Genomic DNA, 14,285 nt, shown 5'->3' with positions numbered 1-14,285 from the left:
TCTGCAAATTTGATCAGGATGCCCTTGAGTCCATCATCCAAGTCGTTGATAAAGATGTTGAATAAGACCGGGCCCAAGACAGAACCCTGTGGCACCCCACTAGTCACTCTTCTCCAGGATGAAGAGGAACCATTGATGAGCACCCTTTGGGTTCGGTCAGTCAGCCAGTTACAAATCCACTGAGTGGTAGCATAGTCAAGACCGCATTTTACCAGCTTCTTTACAAGAATATCATGGGGCACCTTGTCAAATGCCTTGCTGAAATCAAGGTAGACTACATCCACTGCGTTCCCTTCATCTACCAGGCTTGTAATTCTGTCAAAAAACGAGATCAGGTTAGTCTGACATGACTTATTTTTCAGAAATCCATGCTGACTATTGGTGATCACAGCATTCCTTTCTAGGTGCTCACAGACTGTTTGCTTAATGATCTGCTCCAGAATCTTCCCTGGTATTGATGTCAGACTGACTGGGCGGTAATTATTTGGGTCCTCTCTTTTCCCCTTTTTGAAAATAGGGACAACATTTGCCCTCCTCCAGTCTGCCGGGACTTCGCCTGTTCTCCAGGAATTCTCAAAGATGACTGCCAGTGGTTCTGAAATCACATCTGCCAGTTCTTTTAATACTCTTGGATGCAGTTCATCTGGCCCTGGAGACTTGAATACATCTAGACTAGCCAAGTATTCTTGTACTATCTCCTTAGTTATTCTGGGCTGTGTTTCCTCTGCCGAATCATTTGCTCCAAATTCTTCAGGTCGGGCATTGTTTTCTTTATCGGAGAAGACTGAGGCAAAGAAGGCATTGAGGAGTTCAGCCCTTTCTGTGTCCCCTGTTTGCATTTCACCATCTTCTCCTCTGAGTGACCCCACGGTTTCTTTGTTCTTCCTTTTGCTACGAACATACCCATAAAAACCTTTTTTGTTGCTTTTAACCTCTCTAGCAAGCCTGAGTTCATTTTGTGCTTTAGCTTTTCTGACTTTGTGTCTACACGTGCTGGCTATTTGTTTGAATTCCTCTTTGGTGGTTTCCCCCCTTTTCCATTTTTTGTACACATCCTTTTTTAATCTTAACTCAGTTAAAAGTTCTTTAGATAGCCACCCTGGCTTCTTTAGGCACCTTCCATGTTTCCGTCTCATTGGTATTGCCTGAAGTTGTGCTTTTACTATCTCCCTCTTAACAAACTCCCAGCCATCTTGAACTCCCTTTCCTTTTAGTATTACTGTCCATGGGATCTCACCCAGCACTTCCCTAAGCTTTATGAAGTCGGCTTTCTTAAAGTCGAGAAATTGAGTCCTAGTATGCTTGGCTGCTCCTTTCCGCTGTATAGTAAACTTCAGAAGAGCATGATCACTCGCGCCTAATGATCCTTCCACTTCTACCCCACTAACCAGGTCATCAACATTGGTTAGGACCAGATCTAAAATGGCTGTTCCTCTTGTTGCTTCTCCCACTTAACCTGTGGGAGAACCTAAGGTATGCTTAACCTGTGACCCTCCACATCTACAATTCCCACCAGTCCCAGCCAGCATGGTCAATGGCAAGGAATTATGGGAGCCATAGTTCCGTGACATCTGGAGGGTCACAGCTTAGTCACCCATTCCATCGAACAAAACAGTAAAGACACAGGGGACATGAGAAGAGCCACCTCATGGAGATGTTGGAATTGGAATCAAATTTGAGACTGTCGGGTAACCTAGGTCTGAACTTCCAGGCAATTAAGATTCTGAACTGAAATCGCCAGCACATCAAATTAAACTGCCTGTGGTTTACATGATATAATTACTGCAAATGGTGCTAAATGCTAGCCTAAGTCCAGTTGAACATATGGACAGGCCAGGAGAACAGGAAAGGGAATGAAGTTCAGCATGGCACAGCTGGGATTTAAGGTAAGGGACTTAAACGCTTTCTCAGTGACATCAAAACTCATTCTTGTGGCTCAAGCAGCTGCAAATGGTCGGGAGGAAAAAAACTACCAGGAGACTGCAAAGGATTGACCCCCCCCCCCAGTTAAATGTGCACATCACCAGTTGCTTCTTGCAAAGGGAAATGGCCTGCACCTCTGCACAGGAAACAGCTGGAGACAATACTGGCCAGTAATATGCTCCTTGGCATGTAGATGTTCCATCAGTGTGAAAGCACAAGTATGATTACCACAGAGCATTGGGGAAGGTTAAAGGGAAGAGAATAATGAAGGCTCTTGGAAACCTTGCAGCTGATTCTGACCTTGTTTACTCAGAAGTAAGGTACAATAAGAGCAAGCATAGGGTAGTGGTTAAGGTGTCACACTAGGGCCAGGGAGATCCAGGCTCACATGTTCACTCAGATATGAGGCCTGCTGGGGGACCTCGGGTCAGTCACTTTCTCTCAGCCTAACCTACCTCACAGGGCTGTTGTGAGGATACAATGGTGGGAAGTGGGGCATACATGCTGCTTTGAACCCCTTGAGAAAGGGTGTGATATATATGGATATAGTATGTGGAGGACATCAAAATTTATGGAGCCTCACATAGGTTTGTAAGTTGAGTTTAAAATCTGTCAATTTTGGTTTCTCTCCATTTTTTATATTTCTACTCTTAAATTCAGTTCTTATTTCCAAGTCAGTTTGTGATATATCTACATCTACATCTACATCTACATCTACATCTACATCTACATCTACATCATCTACATCATCTACATCTACATCTACATCTATCTATCATCTATATATACGATGGTACCTTGGGTTAAGAACTTAATTCGTTCTGGAGGTCCGTTCTTAACCTGAAACTGTTCTTAACCTGAAGCACCACTTTAGCTAATGGGGCCTCCTGCTGCCACCGCGCTGCCAGAGCACGATTTCTGTTCTCATCCTGAAGCAAAGTTCTTAACCCAAGGTACTATTTCTGGGTTAGCGGAGTCTCTAACCTGAAGCGTCTGTAACCCGAGGTACCACTGTGTTTCAAATGACACCCTTGTGAAAATTCATTAGCATTTTAGTGTGCATTTCCCCTAATTTACAATTTTTTTTGCAGAGCAATTTCCCCATATATAATGCCCTGTTGGTATGTTATTTTCAGTAATATATGCGTCTATAAGCACACTTTGCCATACTATAGGCATTTTTGTACAAATGACTTGGTTGGAGAACTGCATTGCAATATTTGGAGAAGTGAGAATTTCGAATATTATTTTGGAAAGTACAAATGAGGTAGGTTTGCCTTTAAATAAGAACTGAATCAAAATTTTCTCACCATCCCTAGGTGTAAAGGGCCATTCAGGCATCACACATGGGCCATTATGGGCTATCAGCAACAGTTTCTTGTTGTTTAGTTTATCAGATTTTCCTGGAAATAGTAATCTGGGTTTGGAAATACAGGGTGGTATTTTGATGCCAATGGTATTGTGTGGACCTGGCAACAAACATTTGCCTGTACATGTACCAGCCATCTCATAACAAACCCCTTTCTGGAACTGCTCTATAGAGAGTTTCAGGAAAAGAGAAAACCATTTGTTAATTTTATTTCAAGTTTGGCTCATACATACATGCATGCATACATCGTCAACCCTTGATTTCACATCACTTGATGATTCTGGGTTATGTGTGCTAACCAACATCACTGAAACACGGTTGTGTGTGAGGTGATGATGCAAAAGTATTTGTTCTGTCATGGCATATTGTGATATGTAAGGCACCCGTTTGATGCTGCAGTCTTCAAATGATCCACACATCTAGCAGCCGTCCCCTTTATAGATATCAATATTTACAGAAAAATGAGAAGGCGCTGAAAGAGGAGGGTTATTTTTGTAAATGATTGATCAAATACATAAAGAGCGCCTGAATATACCGCTTCTCAAAGGTCGGCCATCAGCCAGCATATAGTACAGAAACCTAGAGCAGCCTAAGGGCCGAGCAGGGGTGGAAATATAAAATTCATGGTACAAAATGGCTGCAGTGTGTGTGGAAATACTAACGGCAAAGCCACACTTGGGAGAAATGGAAAAATGCAGGAGGAAGCTGTGCATAGTTTGGCTTCTGTTTTTAAAGCCCATGTAAGCAAGCGTGTGGAAAAACTATAGAGCTAGTGGAAATGTATGGCTTTAACAGAGCACATCCTCAAACAGCCCAGCTAATTAGATTTAATATAACTTCTGGCACACAGAAAACTCATTCTGTTTCTTGTTTCTTATTTATGACAGCTCTTTTGTTAGTTGCTCTATTTTAACTCATTCACAACCAACAGACAATCCAGGAATCTCAGAACAGAGACAATGGGCTGGCTAATATACTGTTACAAATATTCTGCTTTTACTTGCTTATGTGCAAAGCAGAACCTCTGTTAATAATAATACAAAATATGAAAGAGGGGTGTGTTGTATGCAGCCAAATATCATAATGGTCACATTTTTACCAACCCTCCCACATGTTCTTGGAGAAGCAAGATAGAAAGCCAAAATTACAGACTCCTCTGGTCTTCCTTCTGCGGTTGCAAGGAATAATGGATTGCGTTCTGGAATATCAACCAGAAAATGGTGCCTAAACAGAGATGTCCTTAATGACAAACCACCAGAATATTAACTCCAGCTGAAGTAAATGCATGAAAGGTCAACCATCACTGGATTACCCTATTCCTTTTTCCCTTCCAATTAAGCATGATGTATGACAGTACTCAAGCAATGTCATCCTATGAGCTGCTTTCACATACTCATGAATGACCACTCCCCACATCAAATGGGGGGGGCACCTTTTGCTTGGTCGCGTGCAGTGCCCCCATCCCATGTAGCTCCCAGCAGTACAGCCTGGATCCACCCCCCAGCTGGACACCTGAAGGTAGCCGCCTACCTCTGCCAGTTACCCAATCCCAGATGGGAAGGCGTTGCCAGGAGAGTTGGCCAGGTAAGGGGAGGGATCAACCTGCCCACACAATAGTGGGCGGAACTTACCTGGGGGTTCTCAGTAGGCTTCAGAGCTTCTCCCACCCTGCCCTCCCTCAGTTAAGCCTATTTTTCACAGGCTAAGCTCTTTTTCACAGGTACGTGGGCACTACTACGTTATGGTCGCTGTTGGAGGGCCGGAAAGGAATTTCCCTGCATTGGCAGGTTTTGCCTTCCCCCTTGGCAAAACGTCACAACTTTGGCAGTTTCAGGCCTTGGGCGGAATCCTTTAGACTATCTTCCCTAAATTGTGTGTGTGTGTGTGTGTGTGTGTGTGTGTGTGTGTGTGTGAAGCAGTGACTTCCCCCCCTGCAGCGGCGATCCCAGGGTTCCCCGTTAAAGGGGTTGTTTTGAGGGGAGGCATTGGCCATAAGCCAATAGGTTGTCATTGCTCTCCCCTGCGACTGCGGCAAAATGGGGGGCAGGCTCTCTGCTTGAACAGACGTTCTCCAGAGCCAGCCCAATCCCCACAAGTTCTGGATAACCCTGATGTTCCCCAGATCCCTGGCCAGGGACTGGGAGGGATAAATGTCCAATGCCTAAGCCAAGGTCTCCCTACATCTGAAGTTTTAATAAAGTTGCGGCCAAAATTGTAAACTTATAACACATCGTCTTGAGTCATTATTCCATCCGGGTGTCACCCAAGGTTGGGGGGGGGGTCTCCACCTGTCCTTGCAAAATACTCCATCACATTTATGGAGATACTTGCAAGGCTGATTAGTTGGATGGTAGAGATGTAAAGTTTGTTATGAATGGAAGGATCTGTTAATTTCAGTTTTCTCACTTTCTTATTTTCCCAGGCTTAAATTCAGCTTTCTCCACTTTTTCAGCAATTTGCAATTTGTCTTAAAAAAAAAAAAATCACCCTGAAAATTCTTTTAACATTTTAGCGTGAATTTCTCTCAATAAATACATTTTGTGTGAAGTTTTGACTAATGTCCACATTTTTTCAACCCCCCCCCCCCCATATAATCATTTTTGTATGCTATTTTCATTAATATATTCATTCTTATGCACACTCCCCCCTAACATATGCATGATTGTAAATGGTTTGGTTGGAGAATTGCATTCCAAAATTCAGCTAAGTGTGAAATTTGAAGGCTGGCTGTCTTTTGGTTCTCATGTTGCTTCAGAAAATGTCTAGGTGATAGATTTGGCTTTAAATGTGAATTTAATCAAATTTCTCCCCTGTCCCCTAATGTTTGCCTACCCATCTACTAACCAAGCAATTGTGCCATATGAATGAATTCCATTGAAACATGTGGCATTTATCTTCATATACTGTATTTAAAAGTGGGATGTGAACACAGTATTAAAGGGATTTGACATTCCTATGGCTTAAATAATATTTCACAGTGATTGGGCTGTTGTAGGGAAAAGTGATTATAGCAGGTTAAGAGAATCTGAGAAAAGAAAAATGTCAAGGGGTGTGTGAGAGAATTCGGGGCCCAGATTGCCCTTGGCATTTCATTCATCGGGCATTTATTTGAGTCCAAAGTCCAGAATGGAGCCATCAATTTAATACTGAGGAAATTGGAATTCCGATCTGAAGTCTGCTTAATGACTGTCTCTCATTTCTAATGCATGTCTGTACTCTGTGCAGTGGGAAAGGTGTGTGGGTAGGGAACAGGAGACCTGCTCAACGGTTGGGTGTTAAAGGATGCACCAGGTTTTTTTAGCACCTCGATCACTCATTAGAGTCTCAGACAAATCCACCATGGTGGGCTTTCATCTATGAAATCTGCAGTTGCTTTCTATGAGTAAGCATTTTTACTTTTGTTATCATTCAACTTATTGCTCTCCATTCACCAGCAAATACCTGGGGCAGGTTACAGCAATCTATAACCAGAAAAGCACATATCTCACATGTCAAAAGTCAGATAGATTTGCCCATCACTCATTGTACGTGTGCATGTGTGTATTATTCTGCAAACTACAGCATGTTGATAGTTGCAACAGTGCAGCATTTATCCTGAACACTTCATTGCCAACATGGCATTTCCAAGGAACAGTCTGTGAGTGTTTGAACAGGTTTAAAGTGCAAAGTGGGGCAATCTGTGCTTATTTAATTTAGCCACTATAGCCAGTACTTCCCCAAAACTTTTTTTTTAAATCACAACCAGGGCAGACATTTGAAGTTGGGATGAGAGTAATTAGCCACTTAGAGATGACAGCAAACAGCAAAAAGTGAGTGCTTTCTTTCCTGCTCATTTTAAATGAAAGCAGAATTCAGACAGGGGGCAAAGGGATTAATAGAGTGATAATATTTGTATTATCAAGTTACTTCTGCTGGGTGTCCCCCACAATGGCAGAGCAGTGCTATTCTGCCTTGGTGAGGCCACACCTGGAGTACTGTGTCCAGTTCAGGGCACCACAATTTAAGAAGGATGTTGAAAAATTGGAACGTGTGTAGAGGAGGGTGACCAAGGTGATAAAGGGTCTGCAAACCAAGCCTTATGAGGAATGGTTGAGGGAATTGTATATGTTTAGCCTGGGAAAGAGGAGACTGAGAGGAGATATGATAGCCATCTTCAAATAGCTCAAGGGCTGTCACATGGAGGATGAAGCAAGCCTGATTTCTACTGCTCCAGAAGCTAGGACTCAAACCAATGGATTCAAGTTACAAGAAAGGTGATTCCGACTAAACATCAGGAACAACTTTCTGGTGATAAGAGCTGTTCAACAGTGGGCTGGACTCCCATGAGAGGTGATAGACTCTCCTTCCTTGGAGGTTTTTAAGCAGAGGTAGGATGAGCATCTGTCGTGTACACTTGAGTTAAGATTCCTTCATTGCAACATGATTCTATGATTCTGTGGGGTCATTCAGCTGCCATCATGCATTGACTGGTGCCTTCCAGGCACCACTAATGTGGGAGGAGCACTATAGGTGCACAACTTCACAGTCACTGCACAGCAATGGAGGGTTCCCAGGAATACTGCAGAGGAGTTTCTCTGTGTTGTTACTTTTAGCACTTGCTTATGACTATTGTTGTGCTGTTGGCTCCACAACTGGTTGAGCATAGGACTGTGATTATATTATGCCAGGGTAGCCAACATGGTGCCCTCCATATGTTATTGGGTTGTAACTCCCATCAACCCCAGCTAGTATGGCCAATATTCATGGAGGATGTGAGTTGAAGTCCAACAACGTTTGAAGGACTAGCCCTGTATTATGCAGGTGTTAGCTCTGGCACTGTTGTAGCCCAGCAGAGCAGGAGCTTAGGATAGCCCTGCAGCTGTCAGACTGGGGTTTATTTTTATGTTATATCAGTAAAAGCTTTTGGATTCTCCACATATCAGAAAGTTTTGGGAGAGATGGAGGAGGCATGTCTTTGGAAAGAGTGGAGTGCATTGAATTCACTGAAAATGTCTTAGGTTGTCTTAAAACTAGTTCTGTGGAAAAAGTAGAGTTGGTTAAACAGAGGACCACATTGCTGCCCATGCTTTCTGTAATAAGAGGCAACACCGAGGCAGCAATGTTTTGGCAACTGGCCACACATGGCAGACATCTGAGGAATTCTGAGAAGTTCTCCATATTGCATCTAGGATTAGTCTAAGATGTGTTTCACTTGTATTGCCATCTCCACACTGTAGCCTTTGAAGTATGCAAGGTTATTGAAGAGCACCATACCACAGAGAGCAAAGCAGATGGACAGGTTTTATAGGTCACCTTGACACCAGCATGCCTACACATATACATGCAACAGATATCAAACTCTGAGCCATATTATTTCTTCCTAGAAAGGTGGCAGTGCTTTGGCTATTGCTGGATCGTTGGCAGCTTTCGGTCATGTTTGAAATGCTCTAAATTTGGGGCTGGGGAGTTGCCAGGGAATGCAATTACAGAGCTTGGGCCTCGGCCAGCTTTCCAGTTATTAAGCTATTATGTTCGTGAAATAACTGTGGCAATCTATTCAGTATGCTGCTAATTCTTTTTCTTTTCAGACAAGAGGCTTTTCCAAGTTGAAAAAAACCCCCAACCGTTTAAGAGGTTTAACCAGGATGATACCAGTGTTGCAACCCTGTGTATCATTGTTTGGAAGAAAGTCCCAGTGAACTGAGTGAGATTTACTTCTGAGTAAAAAGACATCAGATTGCACTGCATGGATGGATTTCAGACCCCAAACAGTCTGAAAAGCAACTTCCAACATGTCTAATTGCAATATAATCCACTATAACCCACCACCATTAACATGCCATCACTGATTTTTTACTTTTAGATGTTGTAATCATTCTTAGCATAAATAAATGGGCGTACATTTATATGACTTATGAGAAAAGGATGCCTTATGAGGAACGGCTAAGGGAGCTGGGCATGTTTAGCCTGGAGAAGAGGAGGTTAAGGGGTGATATGATAGCCATGTTCAAATATATAAAAGGATGTCACATAGAGGAGGGAGAAAGGTTGTTTTCTGCTGCTCCAGAGAAGCGAACACAGAGCAATGGATCCAAACTACAAGAAAGAAGATTCCACCTAAACATTAGGAAGAACTTCCTGACAGTAAGAGCTGTTCGACAGTGGAATTTGCTGCCAAGGAGTGTGGTGGAGTCTCCTTCTTTGGAGGTCTTTAAGCAGAGGCTTGACAACCATATGTCAGGAGTGCTCTGATGGTGTTTCCTGCTTGGCAGGGGGTTGGACTCGATGGCCCTTGTGGTCTCTTCCAACTCTATGATTCTATGATTCTATGATTTGGCCCTGCTACCACAAGGGTTATCCACCTTCAGAAAATCAGCTGTTGAGGGCAGCAATCCCATGCATGCTTACAGTCACAGATCTAATGGGACACACACACACACACACACACACACACACACACACACACTTTTAGCTCACCAGAAAACTTGATTTAGTAACCTCAGTATAGCCACTAATTAAAGAACCAAAAGACTGAAGAAGGCATGAAGACTTTATAGAATGGACAGGATCCTTCACACATCAGCTCATCCTCGTTGTACATGTTCCTGCTTTATAGATTCATTTTCTTAATTCAAATTACATCTACGTTTTAGACTATGTGCTGGGTCATTTTCTTTCTATAACTCTTTTTTTTTAACAATACCTCTGGAATGTTGCAAACACAAACAGCTGGGGAATAGTAAGCGAGGATGGATACCCCCTACATAGTTTAGACCCTGTGGGATTATTATTTTTTGCAATCATGGTATATTTATTCCTTTACTGAATTGTGTTCCCATTCCGTATTTTACTATCCTAATAGTTTCATGGTCCCATTTTCAAGATCTGCTCATGCCTGCCAATTTTTTGTGTGTAATGTTGTCAAGGAATAGGGACTTTCAGCCATTTTGGGTTGGGGTTTTGGGTTGTAAAATGGTTCCTTTAAAGGCTCTCCTACATAGAAGGTCAACAGTTTACAGGAAGGTTAAAAGCAGAAGCTGATATTTGCTCAGGACGTTGTTCACAGGAGGGTCAAAGGTTCATTATAGGAACCTGGCAATTAAAAGGGGGGGGGGGGACTTAGCCAAGACTTCCTTCTTGTACTGATTCACTAAAAGTTTGGGAGTGTATGTGGGTGAATGAGACTCGTCATCCCAGGGTCGTGGGTTTGAGCCTCACATTCAGCAAAATATTTCTGCATGGCAGAGGGTTGCACTAGCTAGATGATCCCCTAGGTCTCTTCCACATCTCCAATTCTATGACTCCATAGTCAGGAGACTGTGGAGTCTGAAACTGGAACAGATGAAGTTGAAGAGTTGCAAGAGAGGAGGAAAAGGGCGAAAATGCTTTAAGACTGGCATCCAGGGCCCCCTAGAGTTGGTGCCAGTGGCACTGCTGGTTGGTAGGTTGAGCCAGAACTTATGACAAGATAGAGCAAATTTATTCTAGTTTGTCTGCTTCCTCTCCATCCCTCACTGTGTTCCTCCATGTTGTGAAACACTGAAACTGAGAAGGAGGAAGCTGACAACCAGTGCCACTGCTTGGAGTGGTTGTAAGAAGACTGGTATGTGGAGGCTGGCTGAGGGCAGACTGAGGTTGGTGGGGTAGTGCTATTGGTGGCCAGTGCCCAGTGTGATTCTTTGAGTGGAAGGCAGGGAGACCAACATCAGGCAGAGCCCAGAGCCAATGGCAAACCAGCCCATTCCCTAGATGTCATGGACTGGTTGGACGCAGAGGAATGGTGGGAGGAACCAGCTGTGGAACCACCAAGGGAAGAAGGCTTAGTGCTTGGGGTGTGGTGGTGGGACAATGATGAATGGTCAGGGAGAAGCCTGCAAAGAGGAAGTGTTGGAAGCTGAGGAGGTAACAGGGCTTGGTAAGGTGGGAGAGTCTGTGGCACAAAGAAGTCCAGAAGCAGAAACTGAAGCAGGAGGGTGGGAGGAGAGAGGCCAAGAGGCAAAGATGAGTCAGACTGGTGAAGAGTCATGGGAGTCTCCCCCTCCTGCTGCAACAAGCTCCCCTCCCTTTTGCCTCCCAGAACCAGAAGAGGCATGGAAAGGGTGGAGGCTATGAAGAGCAGCTCATTCTCGTTGATGATATCTTTTTTGGGTTCGATAGAAGAGGATAAGATTTTTTTGAAGCTTAACCATCTGTTTGGGGACTTTGTCTGCTTCTGGCTGTGTTGTTGTTTAGTCGTTTAGTCGTGTCCGACTCTTCGTGACCCCATGGACCAGAGCACGCCAGGCACTCCTGTCTTCCACCGCCTCCCGCAGTTTGGTCAGGCTCATGTTTGTAGCTTCTGGCTGTAGCAGCTTGCAATTCTCATCAGTGTTAGACTTTACTGGTGTAGCGATCACACACAGGCCCCCGGACGTTTGATGGTCTATTGACCCTGTGCCACCACTGTGATTGCTTTTTCCGCTGCCACCACCCCGTATCTCACGGGGACACACGGAGCCCAGTCAGTTGTTAACATAAACAAATAATCAAGTTTATTTTTAAATGCAGGAACAAGCTTATGGTTACAGTTAATTTTTCTCTTGTCGGTTTCTCATTCTTAGTTCCTAACAACCCCAAACTGATTATTCCAACTATCTATCTGACTCCACCTAACAATTCCTCTCACTCTCTTACAATACAACTCTACCAACCCACACCTAAACCTCCCTCTTCCTTCTTCAACTCCCAAACCTCAACTCAACTCCCAAACCTCAACTCAACTCCCAAACCTCAACTGACTTTCAAAACCTCCCACTCTAACTTTTATTCCCCCCTTGCATTCTCACTGGCCAATCACATCATACCTATTTTAACCCTTTCCTTATGACCCATCCTAGGAGGCAAATGCCACAACTGGTTTTGTTTTTAGTCTAACGAACTTGTGTGTTTCTATGAGCGGTGAAGGGTCACCAAAATCTTCGAAAAGATGGATCACCAACAGTCCAGCCCTTTGGAGCTTGTCTTTATTGGCTAAAATCTGTTTGGTTGTAGACCAGTTCCTAAAGGTCACCACGCCTCTATTTTGGACCTTGTCAAATGGCTTTTGGTTTGAAATAGTATAGAAAGGTGGAGGAGAGATTGGTGATGCTTGGAAAAAACCTTGGCGAGGAGGGGACTTAGACAGCTGTGGTGGGTTGGGACCTTCAGTCTCCGCAACTGCTTCATGGGGGCAAGACATACCGGAGATGAGACGATGTGCTCATTAGGTCTGATTCTCCTTTGCAGATCATGTTTTTACTTATAAAGAGTTAACTCCAACTTGCACGGTGTGATTTACTGCTGGCTCACTCCGGACACTAATCAACTGTACGTAAGGCACACAGGTGGGGGCTGGATGAGGCCAGGCAGAAGCTGGTGGGGCAGTGTTTCATTTACCCTAATAGATTAGTCTCCACTGCAATTAAAATGTGCGGTAATGATTTTAACAAAAAACGGCCTATGTGTGTGTGTGAGAGAGAAAATCAATCATGCCTTATATCTTTAGTCTGCTCTCCCTACTTTTTTTTTTTTTTGCTTTTTTGTACTCATTTTAAATTGCCAATTTCCCAAACAATTTTTAGTCCAAGAAGGAGCTTCCATATTTCCCATGGCTCTTTGGAAAAGAAATCTGTGCCAGTTACTCAGTTCTCATAGGATTGTAGGGTGAAAGATGTTTTATAATGGGCACAGTGCAAATATCGTCAATGAAAATGCACTAGCATAAATCCAAGAAACACTGCACGGTTGCTGGAGATAACATAACAGAATCATGCATAAAACCCCATGCTGCTGGGTAGTAAAATGGTTCTGCTAATTACACAATGATTTCCTTATGGACTCTGGTAACATAATATGCAACAGGATCTTCAAGCCAAAGCATATTTTGGACCCAGGCAAGAAAAATACAGCACAATTCAAGTTCCTAGATTTGGTAAAAAAAAATTCAGCTGGCATTTTTAGAGGCTTTTCTGTGGATTGGCTTTGCCAATGCACAGCAGAAAGCAATGAAACAATTATACTTAATCAGATACAAATGATGCACTCCTGTAAGTCACTTAATATAACCAAAGACATTTGTGTCACCACGTTGCACACTTGGCCCACAAAAGTTCTAGGATTATATTTCTCTAGCATCCCCCCCCCCAAGTATTCTGTTTATTTATCTGCCTGTCCTTATACAAGTTACAACCATTTTGTGTGTATCCAATTGACATGTGATGAAATATATTCGGAGTCGAGAGTGGATTTCATGCTCTTTATTCAGTTCATAGTGGTGAAGAGGAATGAATGTTCCCCCAAAGTATCTGCTTTATATACATTATTCACACAATGGGCTGCGCGTGATTGGCTAATTCCAGAATTCTTCTGTAGGCCAATCAGGTTGTGGATTCACTTCCATCTGGAGCTGGATTGGGTGGCTCCTGCAGACCAATCATACTGCTGCATTCTGAATCATATTGTTCTAGGACCAATCAGACTGCTTGCCTTCTATCACTGTGCCATTGAGAGCGTGCTCACTTATGGCTTATGTGTGTGGTACAGAAGCTGCACTACCCAGGACAGGATGGGGTTGTGCAGAGTTGTTAAGGCAGCAGAGAGCATTGTTGGCTGCCCACTCTCCACCTTAGAGCAGATTTATGCCACAAGGTGCCATAGGAAGGCACTGGACATAGTAAAAGATCCATCGCATCCTGGTCACTGTCTCTTCGAGCTCCTGCCGTCGGGACGGAGATACAGGACGATGAAGACAAGAATGAGCCGTCTTAAGAACAGCTTCTTCTCCAGAGCGATCTCGGCCCTGAATGGGAAGCCTGGACTTTGAAAGTCATCTAATCTTCCTTGCTGTACTATATTGTATTGTTTTAATTAGTGTTTTTATGGAGCAGTCAAGTAATTTCGTTGTCCCCGAGAGGGGGTAATGACAATAAAGATATTATTATTATTATTATTATTATTATTATTATTATTATGGATCCTATTGTTCTAGGACCAATCA

This window comes from Podarcis muralis, chromosome 5 (genome assembly GCF_964188315.1).
Source record: "Podarcis muralis chromosome 5, rPodMur119.hap1.1, whole genome shotgun sequence".
In the NCBI taxonomy this organism is placed as follows: domain Eukaryota; kingdom Metazoa; phylum Chordata; class Lepidosauria; order Squamata; family Lacertidae; genus Podarcis; species Podarcis muralis.
Note: the sequence above shows the minus strand (reverse complement) of the source record.